Source organism: Solea solea, chromosome 3 (genome assembly GCF_958295425.1).
Source record: "Solea solea chromosome 3, fSolSol10.1, whole genome shotgun sequence".
Taxonomy (NCBI): domain Eukaryota; kingdom Metazoa; phylum Chordata; class Actinopteri; order Pleuronectiformes; family Soleidae; genus Solea; species Solea solea.
The window spans coordinates 35,790,914-35,810,680 of record NC_081136.1 but is presented as its reverse complement, the minus strand read 5'-3'; the positions used below and the strand labels follow the sequence as shown (position 1 = coordinate 35,810,680).

General features: G+C 42.0%; 1 protein-coding gene across 10 annotated transcripts in view; it reads right to left on the bottom strand.

Annotated features, from left to right (window-relative positions):
• shank3b (SH3 and multiple ankyrin repeat domains 3b) overlaps positions 1–14,539 on the bottom strand; it is a 33,276-nt gene extending 18,737 nt beyond the window's left edge. For 5 of the 10 annotated variants that reach the window (XR_009239903.1, XM_058624526.1, XM_058624530.1 and 2 more), the window contains exons 1-2: positions 13,389–14,539; positions 7,459–7,795 (exon numbers count right to left, since the gene is read on the bottom strand). The gene's annotated coding sequence lies outside the window, so the exon portion shown is untranslated. The remainder of the gene's footprint in view (positions 1–7,458; positions 7,796–13,388) is intronic. The other 5 variants (XM_058624529.1, XM_058624528.1, XM_058624527.1 and 2 more) reach the window with 1 other exon arrangement.
• Positions 14,540–19,767: the final 5,228 nt, after the last annotated feature.

Sequence of the window (19,767 nt, the reverse complement as noted above, 5' to 3'; positions counted from 1 at the left end):
GGTGGACAAATCCCAGTCATCTCTGGCGTCCATGTTGGATTCTGTTTGTCTGCTGTCTCTGATCTGACCTGCACCTTCTCCTCCGCTAATAATGTCGTCAGGATGTGACATCACTTCCTGTTTTTCAGCACGGCGTCCACTCACTCACACACACACACACACACACACTGTTTCAGAAAACACATGAATCACCACTTTAATTCAAATGTAGGGCCTCATAAGAGCGGAGGAGGAGCCGTGTGATCTGTGAGCTCATTTTATTTATATCCAGTTACAAGAACAGGGATTTTTTTTCTTCTGAATCCTGTATAATTTTGAATTTAATGACATTTTATATAACGCTACGCCAAAAATAAATATTGTCACATTAACATTAAAATGAAAATTACAGTTAGTATCCAAATATATAAAGAACAAAAACAACTGGTAATTCATTAAATTAGCATCATTTTAACAATGTTTTAGTCTAGATTTATGTGCTGTGTTTAAAATAATAAGCATAAAACTAAGTTAATTTCTCGGAAATTATTTGAGTTCAAAATGACACGAGTTGTTACAGATATAAAGTAAAATGTAAATAAAAAAATGTCTTGTTTTTGTCCAAAAACCTAAAAAATATTCAGTTTTAATGATTTTTTTGTTTATATGGAGCAAAGAAACCAGGAAATATTCACATTTAAGAAGCAGAAAAATCACAGAAACTGGTTTTAATTATTAAAAAACAACTCAACTGATAATGGATTAATCAAATAATTGTTATAAGCCCCAGTTATAACTCATGAATTATTGCTTGCTGACTGTCTGTAAAATCATCAGATTAGCGTTCAAATTGGGCTCTATAGCGCCCCCAGAGGTGAAAACAGAGGCAAAATTGAGTTCCACCGAATTTCCCGAAACTTGGTGGGAAGATGTTACAGACCGAGACAAACAAAAAACTCCACCGTAACCATGGCCTCAACTTAACAGGAAGTCGGCCATTTTGGAATGGAATCTTGGCGTCCATTTTGGCGATTTGCACCCTATGTGCAGCCATTGAAGTTTGCATAGCACTGGCAGGTACATGTACCACAGCTTGAGCACCACGGTCTTGGATGACACACACACTTTTTTTGTTTTTTAAAGTCAAAGTCACGTTGTAACGTTAGCTCATAACGTCTGACTCATCACTATTCATTTTTATGGCGATTAAAATAATGAATTTTTCACCACGCGAGTCATTTTCCAACGCTGCCTTAAGCGGCGGATGTGCCTCCGTTCAATATGCGACCTCGTTTCGACTTTCATTATCGTCTCACGTTAATAATCATTGGCGCCAATTAGCGGCTTGATTACGGCTCCTGTCAATAAAAAAGAGGGAAGAGAAAAGACGAGAAGTCAGAAGTGGACGATGAAAGAGAGACAGACACTGAGAGGAGGACGAGTTGTGAGTTGTCATAGAAACTGGAATCGCAGGGAATCCTGTGCTAACCTCACTGTGTCACTCCGAGTGTGTGTGTGTGTGTGTGTGTTAAAAAAAGCCCCCTGATCTACATCCTCGCTGTTTCTATGGCAACAGTTTTTGCAGCTCCTGTTGAAAAACTACCAACCTACCTGCTGACTCTGTGTGTGTGTGTGTGTGAAGCTCGCTCAGCCCCTCACATCCACACGTCTCTTAATGATGAGGCGTTTGTGGGTAAACACCTCTGATGTGAGCCGTGGTGAGTTCAGGGACACTTCATGAAGACGTAGGACAAGTATTTAAAAAAAAAAGAAAAAAAAAGGACCATTCCACAAATACTGCTGAATATCATGTCGTCACATTTCTCTCCCTTTAACCCCAGTTAAAAGCCCTTAAGTCAAATATTTCACTTAAAAAGTTTATTACAGTTATTACAAATATTTTCCTATTTAAAAAAATGCCAGGTATCTGTTTCAGGTCATCAAGACCCAAAAAAATGGATGAAATAATAGATTCAAATAAATAATTTTTTACTACAAACTAATTCATTGATTAATTCCTGTCCTGTTTTTGTTTAAATGTTGATGTGATTTGGTCTCAGTATTTATTTCTCCTCAAATTTAATCATTTATTAATACATTAATAAATTCGGACGTGCGCCAAAAAATAGTAAAGTAATAATGCGTACGATAATTGTACAGGTGAGGCAAAAATAACTGTAATAAACATATTCATTCATTCGTTCATTGTTTATCCTCCCACCGTGTGTCCTGTGTCTAATGTCAACTGTGGGCTGCTGGTGTCGTGTATGGGTTCCTAACGGGTAAAATAAAGGTATTTAAATTGAAAAATAGCCTCAAACATGGAAACACAACATAGAAAAACCCACACAACTAACAAAATCTATGTCACTTTAAGTCTATAATATCTTAAGAACTTTATTTCACTGTTAGACAGACTTTTCCAACAGGAAACTGCAGTTTGTGAACCGTAAAACTCTCCCACACCAAACCCCATAGAGAAAATCAGCGATTTTAACATCACAGCACATAGGAGTTGTTGATCCACTGCTGCCTCCATCACTGAGTTTAAATGTTTTATTTTGTTAATTCGGCATTCAAAACCCTTTGTTCGGAGTTATTTCAGTGACGCAAAGTGACCACACGAGGCAGCAGTAGACCAGCAGTGTCTGCTGTGTCCCCCGTGAGCTAAAATCACTGATCACTCAATGGACTTTGGTGTGGGAGAGTGAGTGGTTTACAAACTTTCAGTTTTCCTGTTTTCTGAATCTGTGATTGCTCTGGTTCATGTGGAAAAAAGGATTCTTAGACTAGGGGGCGCTAACGACCTTGTACAACCACACTTCTGTTGTTTACGTTTATTGAGGTGAAGACGTGGAACGTTTCCCAAGGTTCACAAAGTCTTTGTTTGGCAGAATTACACTAAAAATAAAACCCCGAAAATATCACAGAACGAAGGTCGCGCCGCAGAACTGTGTCGTCTCTGTGCTCGTTACAGCAGACTCGTCCACTTCCTGCCTCGGCCTCTGCCTGTGTGTAATCAGCACCAAGTCATCACGTTTGATTTCCAACCAGTCAGAGGCTCACAGTCGCCTTCCTGCTCAAAGAAAACCTTTCCTGTGCAGAGGTGGAAGACAGGGAAAGTCCAGAAACACTTAGAACCGCGTTGTCTCAGACCTTGATGAGTCTGGTGAGTGGGTTCCATCACTGCCTCATCAACAACAACAACAACAACAACAACAACAACAACAACAACCACCAGCAGATCCAATCCAATCTTCACCTGATCTAAACACTTTCTCTGCTTGCAGCAAAGCAAACAAAAAGGTTTTAAAGCTCATTAAACCGGAGCTTCTCACTCGCTGCAGTTTGGAGGGATTAACCTTCAAACGCGGTGATCCCTCCGCTCGCTAACAGCTGTTCAAACACACACCTGAGACTCACTGAGCTCCGGCAGACAGAGTTCTACTGATGTACACGCGATACACAAACTATGGATTTGGTGTGCGATACAGTAATCGAGATTAAGGCGCTCTAAAGAACACAGCCTCTGCCGGGCGTCACTACTTCAAGTCGCCTCATGGTGGAAATGAGGCGACAACTGAATGAGGGGAAGTATTTAACAGATACGTGTTCTTCTTTGTTGAATTTATTTGCGAGATAAACTGTGTCACGCTGGTATGAGTTAGTGATATTATTTTACGCAGCTATCGTATCGCCGCTATCGTATCGCAGCTGTCACATCGCAGCAATCGTATCGCAGCTATCGTAGCTATCACATCGCAGCTATCGTAGCTATCACATCACAGCTAACGCATCGCAGCTAACGCATCGCAGCTATCGTAGCTATCACATCGCAGTTATCGTAGCTATCGCATCGCAGCTATCGTATCGCATCGCAGCAATCGTAGCTATCATATTGCAGCTATCGTATAAAGACGTATTCTTGTTTATAAGCGTCTTAAAATGTCTTAAAATCAGCGGTTAATTAGCTGTTAATAATTGCTTATTAACAGGATCTAGCGTATCTTTTTGTCTCCTCCTGCTTTGCGAAGACTTTTCAGAATCACTTTTTTGTGAACAAAACAGAATTTGCATTTCCTGACACACAACACTGTTTTTTTTTGATCATCTCGAGTACATGTTTGAGACTGTGATCACCGTCAGCTGGTGACACAGACGCTCGCTCCTCTGTCTTCTTCTTCTTCTTCTTCTTCTTTTTCTTCTCCTCAGCACAAAGAAACATCCAGTCTCTCTGAATTACACAAGACGTCGCAAAAAAAACACTTTTCCGTACAATCGACCAAGGCAAACTCGTTTCCGCTGATCGTACCCGTGTTTTATAACTTTATAACCATTTCTTTTCATTATTTATGCTGCAGAAATGTGAACTGAGCAGTTTTCTTAAATATTTAAAAGGTCATTTATCTACGTATTTTACCACTTCAAGGTCCAGTGTGGAAGATTTGGTGTGAATTTTCATTCCTATTTGGCAAAAACTGAATAAAAAAACACTTTTTTTTGGAACGTACAGTCACATTAATGTATATATTGTTATTTTCACTAAACACCTTTTGAGTTTTGACCCTGTAAACCCCGCACACGTGTGAAGTTTGACGACTTCCTGTCGAAACAATTGACGTCAGGTTCTGGGATAACCCTCAAGTAAAATCACCTGATATTACGTTATTGTTATATAATAAATACACACTTTGACATGTTGTTATTCTTATAAAACGGACGTTTTTTGTACGATATCTTTCATTCTAAGAAAATAAAATACATGTTTTTGCGTTATCTCTTGTTTTATTCGTTTTTCTTACCAGAAAAATACTTGTTTTTTGTTATCGGTCATTTCCGAGTTGTTATTTTAACTTATTTTATTAAATAAAAATTTATCAAATTTGTATTATCTTTGGTTTTTCTCTTCAGATACAGTAGTCACTTAGCCAATCTTTCAAAATAAAAGCCACGACTGCAGCTTCTCAACCACTTCTTGTATAAAAACGTTTGCCGTCACGCGTAACAATAAAAAAATAGCTTATAATATATTCTATATAATATAATATAGTATCTTGTAAAGTAAAATACACATATTTGTGTTCAGTTATTTTGTTGTTGTCATTATGTTTTACGTTATTTTAGTTAGAGTTAGTCGTCACATTCCCAGAAGAAATCGGGTTTGGGTCTGGTAACATCTTAGCAATAAAAATAGCTAATAGTTGTTATATATATATATATATATATATACATACATATGTATATGTATATATACATACATATATATATATATATATATATATATATACATATATATATATAAACACGGTTTTATGTTGTTCCACAGGACAGGAAGTTACGCAAAAACAAATCGAGTAATGACAATGCTAAACTAAAGGCTACGTAGTTCTATTCAGCTGTAACATTGTGAGTTTCACACACTGTACCTTTAAACGACTACAGTTGTTTGGTTGTCTCCATATGCTTTGTCTGTTTTTTAAATCTCCGTATATTTAGCAGCAGGAACCTAAATTCTGATCATTAATGGTTTAAAGCTACGACGTCTCCTCCCACTGTTCCTCAGAGTCATGTGGGCGATCTTTCTTTTTTCTTCTTCTTCATTTCCAGTTGAGCGTAGCTGCAGCGCTGCTCACGCTGAGTGGGCGGAGGACGACGATTCAGCTCAGGACAAAAACGGGTAGTGATTGAAACGTTGACCCCGCCCCCCCTCCCTCCGCTCAGAAGAAGTTATTTCAAGGCGACGAAGACGACCTCCCCGCTGTGCCGAGCAGAGCGAGAGAATTTCACCTTCCTACGAGAGGAGGATGATCTCGAGCAACCAGTGCTGAGCATCACGGATCAGAACAGTCCTGGAGGAAACCTGAGGAGGTGTTACATAACGAAGGTCTCCACAGAGCAGGACGGAGGAAGAGGAGAAGAAGAAGAGGAAGAAGAGGAAGCAGAGTGAGCTTCTCAAAGCTGCTGCTCCTCCAACGTCGAGAAAACCGCAGGCGATCGCGTAAAGTTGCCAAGATCGCGAGAAGGTTCTGAGGTTCTACCGTAATGATAAGTAAATCAATGCAAAGCTCTATTTCTCTGCTTTCCCAGTATGTTTTGGAATTTTCCAGACATCACAAACGGTCTAGGAGTTACCGTAATATGGAACTACGCTACCAAAACCTGTCGGCGTGATGACAAGGACGGTGACCGAAGGGCTAAGTTTGATTTTGAGAAGGAAAAAAAAAAAAAATCTTCTGGATGACGTATCGAGTACAACGGTACATTCCACCAAATCCCATTCTCACCTTGGAGGCCAAAATGCTGGTTCCCAAAATCCTAGTTGTACATCTCTACCGGAACGCGTCCTCAGGTCAACTAAAAAAGGTCTGAGCGACCTCGCCAACCCCGTCCAGCACGACTACTTCAACCGTTCAACCATTTCTCCAACGTATATTTTTAACCGTATAGGTCGTGTAGAGTTTTTAAGCAACTATTATTGCTAGCAATGGTTAGCCCAAGATATGTTAGCATACAAGTTTTTCCCCCCACCCCGTCTTCTCAGCTAGAACGCGTCTCTTCCAGTTGCGACGTCTGTTGTACAAGTTCATATCGTGTTTTACAAACTTCAGTTTCTTTTTGGAAAAGTCCGTCTAACAGTGAGATAAAGACATTAGCATATATTTAATGTATCATAGGCTACCATATGTTGAACGTTGTGTCACTTTATAAACCGCTCACTCCCCCACACCAAACCTCATAGAGAAAATCAGTGATTTTAGCTCGCGGGGACACAGGAGCTGCTGGTCTACTGCTGCCTCGTGTGGTCACTTTGTGCCACTGAGGTCAATCTGAATAAAGAATTTCAAATGCCGAATTGACAAAATAACTAATTTGAACTTAGCGATGGAGGCAGCAGTGGATCAACAGCTCCTGTGTGTGTGATGTTAAAATCACTGGTTTTCTCTATGGGCTTTGGTGTGGGAGAGTGAGCGGTTCACAAACTTCAGTTTCCTGTTGGAAAAGTCTGTCTCACAGTGAGATAAAGACAAGAAACGTGTTCTTAAGATGTCGTAGACTTAAGCTGATGAGACTTAAGGTTCTCGGCACAGGGGGCGCTCACACACAACCACATGAACTATCACTTTAAGACTCTTGTAACTTCCCCCGTGTCCTCATTCAGTCTCATTTAAAGATGATTTGTCCCGGACACTTTTTTGTTTGTGTGAAAACTGATCAAGTTTTCACACAGTTACATTTCTGTGGCCGGGTCGTCTCTCTCATATCTGGACCTTCCTGTCGAGTCAACACAACCACGACCTTGTGATACCATGGGAGTCTCTCTGTAAACGTACAAGCTCCACTGTCTCCTCACTGCTGAGAAAACTCCTGTGGGAATCGCAGCCGCCGCCGTCGTCCCATTTAATTTTTAACCCCGTTGTAAATAATTAACTGTTGAAAAATCCTCTGTGACTGATTGTGCTGTCGCCGGCGTTCACTCACCTAACGTCTGCAGTCCCATCAAACTTTTCCGACGGCCTTTTCCGATTCCTGCTGGGCTCTGCTCGTCCGGCTGACTTGGGTTCTGGCCGTGGACCGCCGCTGTCTTCTGGTTTCCGGTTCTGGTCCTGTGCGGGGTGCCAGGTTCTTGCGTCTGGAGTTGGATTCTCGTTAAGGTGGAGCCGCTGTGTAATCCTGTGACTGATGAAGTCGCCCGAGGAGGTCGTGCAGTTCCTCTATGGAGACACTGAGGTGCTTTTAGTGGAGCGTGGAGTAATCCTGCAGGAGAGCGAGAGGTCTCAGAGGTTCAGGACGTATTCTGGGAGCTGCCCTGCCCATCCTGTAGGAAAGGAGGAAAAGAGGGAGGAAGAGGGAGATAGGGAGGAGGCGGGTGGGAGGTAAAGGAGACCAGGATGTGAAGGAGGGGAGGAGGAGAATTTAAAAAAAAAAACATGTCAGGAGAGAAGAAGATTGGATGTTTTTACGGAGACAACAGAGTATTTTAGTCTAAAGTGGGTCAGACACAGATGCAGTTTGTGGAGGCCATTTCAGGTTCAGGTCTGTTACACAATATCATGCCGTTGTGTGTGTGTGTGTGTGTGTGTGTGTGTTTGCCTGGCAACTGGAGGAGCGGCAGCGGCGGCGAGGCTCCGGCGTGGAAGTGCCGCTCGGCCGGCACTCGAGTGTTACGTAAAGTTTCGAAATCCTCAGATCGGGAGACGGTGGGAGTCATTTATCAAGCGCACACATGTGCAGCGGGGTTTTTTTTTCTTTCCGTGCTGAAACCTCGGCAGAATCTATATTTGTGTGTTTATTTTTAGGGGCCGAGGTAGAGAAGACACAGGAAGCAACTTCTCCCGTTGTCCCTGACGGACGGGAGCGGAGCTCGTAACCGGGGTTAAATAAACTGTTTTTCACTAAAGGCTCACGTCATAAAATCAACGTCCACTTAAGTCTACGATGTGTTAAGAACATGTTTCACGTCTTTTTTTCCCTGTTTTACCGACTTTTGTAAAACACTCACTCTCCCACACCAAAGCCCATAGAGAAAATCAGTGATTTTAACGTCACACACACAGGAGTTGTTGATCCACTGCTGCCTCCATCACTGAGTTCAAATGTCTTATTTTGTTAATTAGGCTTTTAAAAACTATCATTCAGATTTAAATCAGTGACACAAAGTGACCACACGAGGCAGCAGTAGACCAGCAGCTCATGTGTCCCCGCCAGCTAAAATCACTGATTTTCTGTTTTTTTTTCTATTTATGACACGACTGATGTTTGAGAATAATCACCTGACAGATGTTGTGGGGATTAGAGATTAGTGGAGTGCAAACAGAGCGGTGTCAGCGCGTGATTACGCGATCACGAGAACACAATCCTGTTTAGTTTGTGTCTGAGCTCAACGATCGTGCGTCTGCTCTTTTATCAGCCATCACCAAACTTAAAAATCAAACACTGGGCGTCATTCATCAGGGACTGTTCCCGTGGAAACCAGTTTCAAAGTTTTATTCTCATGGAAACAGCATTTCTGGAGCCCGGAAAATTGGGAAAACGCTGACGTCGCAATCTCAACTCTCTATTTGTCGTCGCCTTCGTCGTCTTCCTTAGACTTAAACTTCGGAAGGACGTTCAGGGTCAAATGTCTAAAGAGTTCGGAAATCTAATGCGGATCATCCTGGATCTGGATTCTGATCCTGGACGTTCTTGGAAACATGTCCGAATGTTAGGAGGCAGTACGTAGAACAGGGACTTTTCCAGAACAGGTATCCTGGGATTTTGAGTTGCCTGCTAACATCGTCACAGTTGTTGTTGATGATTCAAGTAACCAGCTGTCAGACCTTTGTGTTTCCTGTTAGCTTACACGGCTAGCAAACTTCTACCTTGCTGGTAATCACTTGCATGCTAATTGCTAAGGTGGCATGCTAGTCAGCTAGTGTGTGTGTGTGTGTGTGTGTGAGGAACCAGTACGTATTCATGAGAACATGAATACAGCAGGAGGACAATTCAAAAAAAAAAAGTCTTGACAAAGATTAGAGGAACTTCCCGTCACTCACACTTCCTGTTTCCAGTCTGGGTTGCCAAGGAAATGGATGTTTGGCAGGAAAAAGCTGAGAAGCACTGATAACACACACGCGTGCGCACACACACACACACACACACCGTACGTCCTGTTCTGTCCCTGCGTGCCAACCGTGTAAATTAATATATATTTTTTTTACTGGATTTCACTTTTCCCTCCATTTCCTACTCGTGATTCTACATTTAGAGTTTGGAACGTGCTGCGCTGACGCGTCACTCTCTCCGTTTCACATGCACTTGTCAAACGGTACGAGCTGTCAATCACAGCGTAGCCCCGCCCTAAAGCACCCACTGCATTATGGTCCGTTTGACTCTAAATGGGACCATACATTAGAACTGAAGAACACCTGAAACGTTATTAATCTGGTTAGATTTGAGCTTTTTAAAGACGGAAAACAATCACGACCCAAATCATAATGTCAATTGTGGCAAAAGGCAAATTTGACGATAATATATAACGACTAATTTGCAGCCATATCCATAAAAATTTGTAAACAAACAATTTCCAAAAGTTGTTTGGTATATAAATAAAATCTTAATCAAATGTATTTTTAAATATAAATTTAAATATATATTCACAGAAATCTGAGGTTGAGAAAATTGGGCAAATTTATTTGGGGACCCAAAAAGTATCGTCCGCGACACATCTGTGGGTCCCCGACCCAGTGTTTGGAAAACACTTTAGTAGAGTAGACACGAGTAAGGCTGAATTTGTTTCTACTCTCGGATTTCACATCAGTCATGATGTGAAATCTGTTTTGTTCGCTATTTTTTAAATTTTTTAACTCAAGTTCACAATTTACATTTCGGACTTCTGTGAAAGTGAATCCGTGTTGAGATTCGTACGACACCACGATGTATCCGTGACTTGATTAAAGCTGCTGGTCACTCGCTGTAGTGTCTGTGGTCTGCGCTAGCATTAGCTTGAGCCGTGTAGCTTTACTCCAGTTACTACCTTAGGTAACACGAATGAACACGATAGTTCCGGTTGTTGTCAGAAATCTGAATTTCCAAGTTCCTAGTTGGAAGTTCAACTGGAATGTCCCCTCAGGTCGGATTTCCAACACGGAAAATGTGGGAGGAACTTTACAAACCCCCAACACTTCTTCACGTAGAGCGCATGTTTACTTAAGTCGTTTTTTCTCCCAAAAAACTAAACAGACTTTTCTATGAGCGTCCGTGTTCTTTTCCCTCTAATTATGCAACAATTGGAATGCGATCAACTCAGAGTCAACGTCACTGCCATTTTGGTGTGAATTCAAACGAGTGGTGTTGCCCCCTAATGGACACACAAGGTAATACCGGATGACGACACTCCTACTTTTACTTTTTTTTAGACCCAGAGACGATGCCCACTTTCTGTTTTCACTTATCGTCCGGACCAATTCCACGCGACGTTTAACGTGCAGAGAAACTCGACATTCATTGCGTCTTTTAATTCCTCGTCCCCGCGCGTCACAGTGAATGCGAATTTAAGAAAAAAAAAAAGAGAAAGAAATGGACCCTGAGCTTTGTGTCCAGGGTGGTCTCAGAAGATGGCTTTCATTGTTAGGTGTGAACATGGTGTGAGAGAGAAGAGAGTGTGTCCTGGAAACAGCGCTCCCTTGGCCATTACCATGGTAACCGATGGCAGGATCTGATAATGCTCACTGTTGTTTCTTTCTTTCTGTCACACACACACACACACACACACACACACACACACACACACTTTATCTTGTCAACTTTCTCACATCACTGGGAACGAAAAGACGAGATAAAACGTGTCCAGTTTTTCTTCTCTCAGGAAAAATCCCCGCAAATCTCTACAAATGCCCCCTAGAGACGGGATTAATGAATGCAGATTAAATACACCTCACGTCCAGGGCCTGAAACTACGGCAGCCTCCACCAATAATGACGTAAAAAGTGGAGCCAGTGTTAGGTTCGTACATTTGGAGCTTTCCAAAGTGAGTCAGGGAACTACGGTGGCCCGCGGGGGAGTGAGCTTCTACTTCAGATGACGCAACGCACTTTCTGACTGGTTCGTCTCTTCAGGTTGCTATAGAAACATGACAACACAAGATGAAGGCTTCCACAGAGCGAGGCGCTTGCCTAAAATTGTGCTTTCCAATTACATCGGAGCTTGGATGTCGGATCTGGGAGTGACGTCTCCTCAGAGTTCATCTTGTTCTAGGTGAGATATCGGGGTCTCGGGCTAGCCTTCATTAGCAATAGCAGTTGGAAACAAAGCTCACAAACAGTGTAGCTAACGTGTACGTACAAAAGTGCGATTAGTGGTTTAGCCATCTCGGAATCCTGTGTTGGGGGTTTGAAAGACCGAGCGCTCTGAGGGGTTCTCTGACTTCCCGAGTTGGAAATCCAGACTCAGAACGCCCGCTTGACCTCGGAAATTCCCAACTTCCGACTACAACTAGAACACACCACATCTTATTTTTGCGAATAAACCCCTGTAAAGGTTACACACTGAACCTTCTATGACCATACTGTCATCGCCGTCAGGACATCACCGTAACTCCAAGACCAAACCTGAAACCTGCGATATCTAGAACATTTAAAAAAACTACTGACTGGCGATCTGTCCAGGGTGTGACTCCGCCTTTCACCCTATGTCAGCTGAGATGGGAAGACGGACGGACGGACGGATACCGGAAACCAGAGAATACGTGTCATTACGTTAGAACTTCGACTAGCGTCCGATCGCAGACGAGATTCACCGCCGCGTCTCGGTACCGTAATTCCTACACAGTTGAATAAATAACGGCCAGATATGGAAAAGGGAAAGTTATCCTGAATATTGTGACGGTCATAAGAGAGTTAAAGGGCCAGTACACTCAATATAAACGGTTTATCTCTTATCTTTAGTTTACGCACTGCATCTGCGATGTTGGTCACGTGATCACACATCTGCTGTGGCCACACCCACTGCTCCAAAGACCTTGAAGGACGCGTTATCGGATCCAAAAAAAATCGCAAAATAGATTTGTTCTCCTTTAGTTTCCGCAACTGCAAACAGAAACTGTTTTATTCTTGTGTCACTGGGACGTGAAAATATCTTTTTTTAAAAAGATACCCACGTTAGGTCCGGGTTAAACGTTTGCGTTGCTATGACGACCACGTGATGTTTGTAGCGTTTGACGTTTCTTTTTTGTGTTAATTGGAGTGACAGCGAGGACAGATCATGTTTTTAGATAGACGGTCTGAGATTACAGCCTACACACACTCTGCTGCTCTTACATAACACACACACACACACACGCACACACACACACACACGCACACACGCGCACGCACACACACACACACGCGCACGCACACACCAAGGACGATACAGTGAAGCAGGAGGAAACAAACAGGAAACGAGAAGACGGGAAGAAACAGGGAAATAAGAAATAAAGATGAGGACAAAGACAAAGGTAAGGAGGAGACAAGGGTGTAGTGAAGGAAGGATCAAAGACGGGGAAGGAAGTTTATAAGAGGAAGGAAAAGAAAGACAGAAAAATAAAATGACAAGAAATAAAAAGAGGAGAGGAGGTAAGAGAGGGAAGGAGGAAGGGAAGACAGGAGGGGAGGAGAGGAAGCGATTAAGGGCATAGAGAAGGAAATGCAGATGCGATGAAGAGGAAAAGACGGAGGGAATGAAAAGTAAGAAAAGTCAGCGAGCGAGGAAAGGAGGGGACGCACATGAGGAAAGGAAGCAGAGGTTAGAATTAAGGGAAAGAAAAAGGAGCTCGAGAAAGAATGATGAAGGAAATTTAAGTCACGACTTTTAAAGTTACAGAGCAGCAGTAAAGTCTCACACACACACACACATCTGCAGAGAGAGAGAGAGGAAGAGAGAGGAAGACTCACCCAGAGAGATCAGCGACTCGTTCTCCATGATGATGAATGAAAAAGAAAAAAGGACTGATGGAGAGAGAGAGAGACGGAGGAGAGGAAGAGATGATGATGATGGAGGACGGGGAAAAAAAAGAAGAGGAGGAAGAAGATGAGGAAGAGGAGGTGTACTAGAGACGGAGAGAGAGAGGGAGAGAGGGATGAGTGGAAGGCTGGTCGGTTCAGCCCACACACTAGCATGACACACACTGTGTACACAAGTGTGTGTGTGTGTGTGTGCACGTTGTCTCCCACTCCAATGCGTGGGTTAGAAAACACACCTCTCTCTCTCTCTCTCTCTTTCTTGCTCACTTATGAGTGAGAGAGGTAGACGGAGAGAGAGAGGGGGGGGGGGGAGTAAGCAGCGTGGGTGTGGTGGAGCGGCCCCGTCACCATGGCAACGACGCAACGAGGGAGTAAAAAAGGGGGGAATTCAGCGTCCGAGCATCAATGATGGTGAATCTTTTTTTTTTTCTTCCTCTGCATCTTACAAACATCGGCCAATCAGAGCACACGTGGCAGCGGTCACATGACCTGTCACATGACCGAGTGGGAGTGGAAACAAGTCTGCTGTGTTCACGTGAAGACGTCTCGACGGTGACGTGAAAAAAAAAAAAGAAAACGCAGACGAGCAGGAAATGTTCATTCGCACTTCAGCGCGACCGAATGCGGTGCTGCTGCTACAGCAGCGCCCCCTGCAGCACGGAGGCTCATGGCCGCCAGCAGAGACGCAAACAAAGAATGTGTCGGCAAGTTTGTAAACCGCTCACTCTCCCACACCAAACCCCAGAGAGAAAATCAACGATTTTAACTCGCGGGGACACAGGAGCTGCTGGTCTGCTGCTGCCTCGTGTGGTCACTTTGTGTCACTGAAGTAAATTCAAATTGAGGATTTTCAATGCCGAAGTGACAAAGTAACCCCTTTAAACTTAGTGATGGAGGCAGCAGTGGATCAACAAATCCTGTATGCTGTGGTGTTAAAATCACTGATTTTCTCTATGGGGTTTGGTGTGGGAGAGTGAGCGATTTACATATACAAGGGAAAACAGAAATTAGCCACTTGAGAAAAGACTCAACTTATAAAATCTACGTCAGTGTAAGTCTACGACATCTTAAGAACATGTTTCTCGTCTTTATCTCACTGTGAGACAGACTTTTCCAACAGGAAACTGAAGTTTGTAAACGGCTCACTCTCCCACACCAAAGCCCATAGAGAAAATCAGTGATTTTAGGTCCCAGGGACACAGAAGCTGCTGGTCGACTGCTGCCTCGTGTGGTCACTTTGTGTCACTGATTTACATCTGAATTAAGCATTTCAAAAGCAGAAGTCATTAAAATAAGACGTTTGAACTTAGTGATGGAGGCAGCAGTGGATCCACAACTCCTGTGTGCTGTGACGTTAAAATCACTGATTTTCTCTATGGGCTTTGGTGTGGGAGAGTGAGTGGTTTACAAACTTCAGTTTCCTGTTGGAAAAGTCTGTCTAACAGTGAGATAAAGACGAGAAACGTGTTCTAAAGTGAACCATCATGTGTGGACCACAGTTCTCGACCACAGGTGAGTGAAGACGTTCAATGAAACCATGAATTTTTGGAAGTTTTCAGGCCCAGAGTGAGTGACGAGAACGTCCCTCTGGGTCTGGACTGTGACAAAGGTTTGGCTCGGCGGCTTCATCCACCATCTGCAGCGTTTGTGACAATCGCCAGCTCGTCCGTGTCATCGAGCACAGACAGTTACACAGAGATCGCAACAAATCCGTCACATGCTCTCATCATCATCATCATCATCATCATCATGATAAGAATAAAAAAAACAACACAAACACTTCCTGTGGTTTCACCATTTCAAAAAACACGCTTTCTTGCTGCGTGCCTCACAAAGTCGATTTCATGCCACATTAGATATTATTTACATTTTTCTGTCTTTTTAAGACCCAAACTGCCAAAATTATAAATACATGACAAAAACACTACAATGTTCATTTTTTATGAATATAATTCCACATTTTGCTGTTTAAAAACGTTAAACAACAAAGAAAACTTATATTATTTCATAATACTGTCAAAAATCCCTCATAACTTCATGAATGAATCAATGTTTGGTTAAGCAGCTAAAAATGGATGAATTAGTGAAAAAAATACACATGATTGAGAGGTCAGAGGTCACACAATTATATATGTAGTGTACTACAAATGTAAATGTGTTTAAATGAAACAGGAAACTGTTGATGTTCTGTGAGGCGGTCGCAGGGAAACTGCTGTGAAACGTCACAGCGCCCTCTGCTGGACTGAAGCGGCGTGTGCACTTACATTCACTTTGACATTAAAACAGAAACGGATGACTTTTGTGTCAAGAACCCAAAAAAAACTCCTTTATATTCAAATCTTATGAATTTTTTTGCGTCTGATTTTCCTACGTCGGGATTTTACGCGTTGATTTAAAAGCACTGACTGACAGACAGACTGACTGGTTACCATGGCGACCGCCCGCCTGCAGGAGATAATCCTGTATGTGGTGTGTTCAGGTGCTGGAAGCTCCACAGCTGTGAAAACACCCACGGGGATAAAAAAATAAAGATCCAGAGCCTCGACGTCCGTTTTCAGCAGAGATTTAAATTTAGATTTTTTCACGTGAATTTAAACACAAATAAACTTCTGTTGTTTAAACACTGAGCTCAGGTTTATTCAGTAAAAAAAACAAACAAACAAACAAAATGTCCGCCGTCTGCATTATGACTTTGTCAGGTGTGTGTGCGTTTGTTTTACGTCTCGGTCGGTCCCTTCAGTAACAGGTCCATGTACGCGCCGGTCACCAGACTCTGCTGAGACACGTCCAACTGCTGCATCAGGTCCTCGGCCACCTGCACAAACACAACAACAAATAAATGACTTTTCCAACAGGAAACTGAAGTTTGTAAGTCACTCACTCTCCCACACCAAACCCCATAGAGAAAACCACTGATTTTAACATCACAGCACACAGGAGCTGTTGATCCACTGCTGCCTCCATCAGTAAGTTCAAATGTCTTATTTTGTCAATTCGGCTTTTAAAATCCTACATTTGGATTAACGTTACTGACGCAAAGTGACCACACGAGGCAGCAGTAGAGCAGCAGTTCCTGTGTCCCCGCGAGCCTAAATCACTGGTTTTCTCTATGGGGTTTGGTGTGGGAGAGTGAGCGCTTTACAAACTGCAGTTTCCTGTTGGAAACGTCTGTCTCACAGTGAGATAAAGACGTGAAACGTGCTCTTAAGACATCGTAGACTTAAACTGACGTAGTTTTCATTAGATGACTCTTTTGTTAGAAGGCTGAGACAGAAACTGCTGAACTGTCCCTTTAAAGAGGGTCATAAAAACTCACCTGTTGACCCTCCTCGACCGTCTGCTCCTGTCGCATCACCACCTGCACACACACACACACACACACACACACAGGAGGAAGTGACATCATACGTAACGTTAGAAGTGGGGAAATGGATGGCTTCGTTTCAGTTTTTGTGTCCGGGTCACACTCACCATGGCTCGCTTACTTCATCATAAAACCTCCAGTAGGTTTCCATGGTTACCGTCTTCTTCTTCACTGCCATTTTGTCAAACCAAATAAGACTGAGAGCGTGTGTGACGCGTACGATCTCCACGGGAAAGTAACGTACGGCGAGTATTTCTATGATTTACTGCCGATAATTAATCAAATATTTGTTATTAACTATTAATACATGAACATTTGTGTGTGTGTACTTAAACCACAGGAAGTGAGGACATTGTGTCTGATCCTCATCACTTTAAACAGCTTTTTTCAGGGTTAAAACCTGGTTTTAGGGTGAGAATTAGGTTTGTGTGATGTGTAAGCTCTTAAAGACCTTTTCCCTGTCATAAACACTGATCTTTTCAGGACCAGCCGTCCTCCAGGAGACCAAAACCTGGTCCCAATGAGGCAGAACCTCATTTTTGAGCTACTGGTTCAAGTTCAGGACGTACGCGTGTGTGTGTGTGTGTGTGTGTGTGTGTGTGTGTGTGTGTGTGTGTGTGTGTACCTCCAGCTCCATGTAGTGTCCCAGTCCCTCCACTGTGTCCAGGTGAACTCTGGTCTGACCGATCAGAAAGAGCCGCCGCTCCTTCTTCACCTCACCTTTGACCCCGAGGGCGTCTGACAGCACCGTCTACACACAATCAGCAATAATCAAAACCACACACACACACACACACACACACAGTGGGATTTAACCCTTTAATCCTATTTTTAAAATGTTTGTCTTACACCAGTTCTGGTCCTCACAAAGCAACACATACAAGAACACACACACACACACACACACACACAGTGTTTCACCTTCAGGCTCTGTGGGTCAGTGGTTGGACTGATGGAGTACCGGGACAGTTTGGGTCCGTCTGTGTCTGGACGCTCGTAGAAGATCAGCTGACCTGATCCGTTCTAAACAAACAAACAAACAAACAAACAAACATGTTTACCCACACAGCGTGCACACACACACACACACACACACACACACACACACAGTCGTACCATGAAGTCTCGTAGCTTGAGTCGTCCGCTGGTGCAGTTGAAGAAGGTGTCGTGCTGCCTGATGATGGTGCCCTCTGATTGGCTGAGCTGCGCCGCTTTCTCGGCGAACTCGGCCACGTCGCTCACTCTGGCTTTGATCTCCACGTTGGACGGCATGACTCTACTGAGCGCGAGCAGACGACGACAGGAAACAGGAAGTGGAGTCGGATTTAGACGGGACTCGGCGAGCGGGCTCATGTTGTGAAGTGAAGGCACGATATCAACACGATATCAACACGATATCAACACGATATCAACACGATATCAACACATGAACTCACGATCTAAAACTTCCCGCGCGAAATGTTACAAATCACGACGCTCTCATGACTCGTGTCACAAAAAAACATTACAACTGCAAAAATGTATCAATTAATTAATGACTAAATTAATCAGCAACCAATTTTATGATCGATTTATCAGTTTCATTTCATTAAAAGCAGATTTTCTGAGGCGCTGTGGCATTGGTGTGCCTGTAGAGGGCAGCAGTGAACAGTCCAGTGTACAGACGATTATTTGCAGGGTAAAACCTAAATTCTTGATATTTTCATTATTGTAGATTATTGTTTGTGTTTTCTGAGTATATTCTTTTAATCCTGTGCTTTTTTTTGCAGCAAGAAAATGTTCTTATCTAAATGAATAAAAACAAAGTGAGAGGCTGAAATATTGATTATTTGTCTCCAGTTGTTTTCTTTCTCTCTTTGTTTTAAACTGTATTTTATTTTAATTTTTTTATGGACGCGATAATAAAGATTTGACATATTTACACTGAAATACGTCAGACGTCAAAATAAAAGAGTTTTGTTGGAGATTTAATGTGAAAGAACCGCCGCAGAGTTCCTGTGTTTTCAGCCTCGTTCATAATTTAAACATTACAAGAAGAAAATGAGTCAGCAAGCGTTCGCATTTCCGGTGTTGGAACATTTTAACATTAGAGCTGTGATTTTACGCTGTGACGTAAAATAAACGTGTAAAGATAAAGATAAAGATGAAGATAAAGATGAACTCGTCTCACCTCCGTTTCTCTCTGTTTTTCTCTCTGCGTCAGACTCGACTTTGCCGCGCTATTTCACTTCCGGGGTGGAGCGGCAGCAGCGCTGATCTGAGAGCAGCCGTGGATGTGAAGACAGGGGCGGGGCCAACTCATGAAACTGACCACAGAGCAGCGCTGAAGATGTGATGAGAGATGAGAGATGATGTCACTGCCTGTTGAAATGACCCAAACGCCACCTGCTGGTCCGGAGGGTGTGTAACCATAAAATAAAATAAAATAAAATAAAATAAAATAAAATAAAATAAAATAAAATAAAATAAAATAAAATAAAATAAAATAAAATAAAATAAAATAAAATAAAATAAAATAAAATAAAATAAAATAAAATAAAATAAAATAAAATAAAATAAAATAAAATAAAATAAAATAAAATAAAATAAAATAAAATAAAATAAAATAAAATAAAATAAAATAAAATAAAATAAAATAAAATAAAATAAAATAAAATAAAATAAAATAAAATAAAATAAAATAAAATAAAATAAAATAAAATAAAATAAAATAAAATAAAATAAAATAAAATAAAATAAAAAAATGAAATGAAATGAAATGAACTAGACTATTAAATTAAATTAAATTAAATTAAATTAAATTTTATTTTATGGGACCAAATAGCCCTGAGTTTACCCTTTGGTCGTCATTTGCAAAACCTTATTTTTCCCTCTACTTTGAGTTTTTAATTATTGATCTGTTTGTTTGCTTTTGTTTTCTTCTTTAAAATGTATGTATGTATGTAT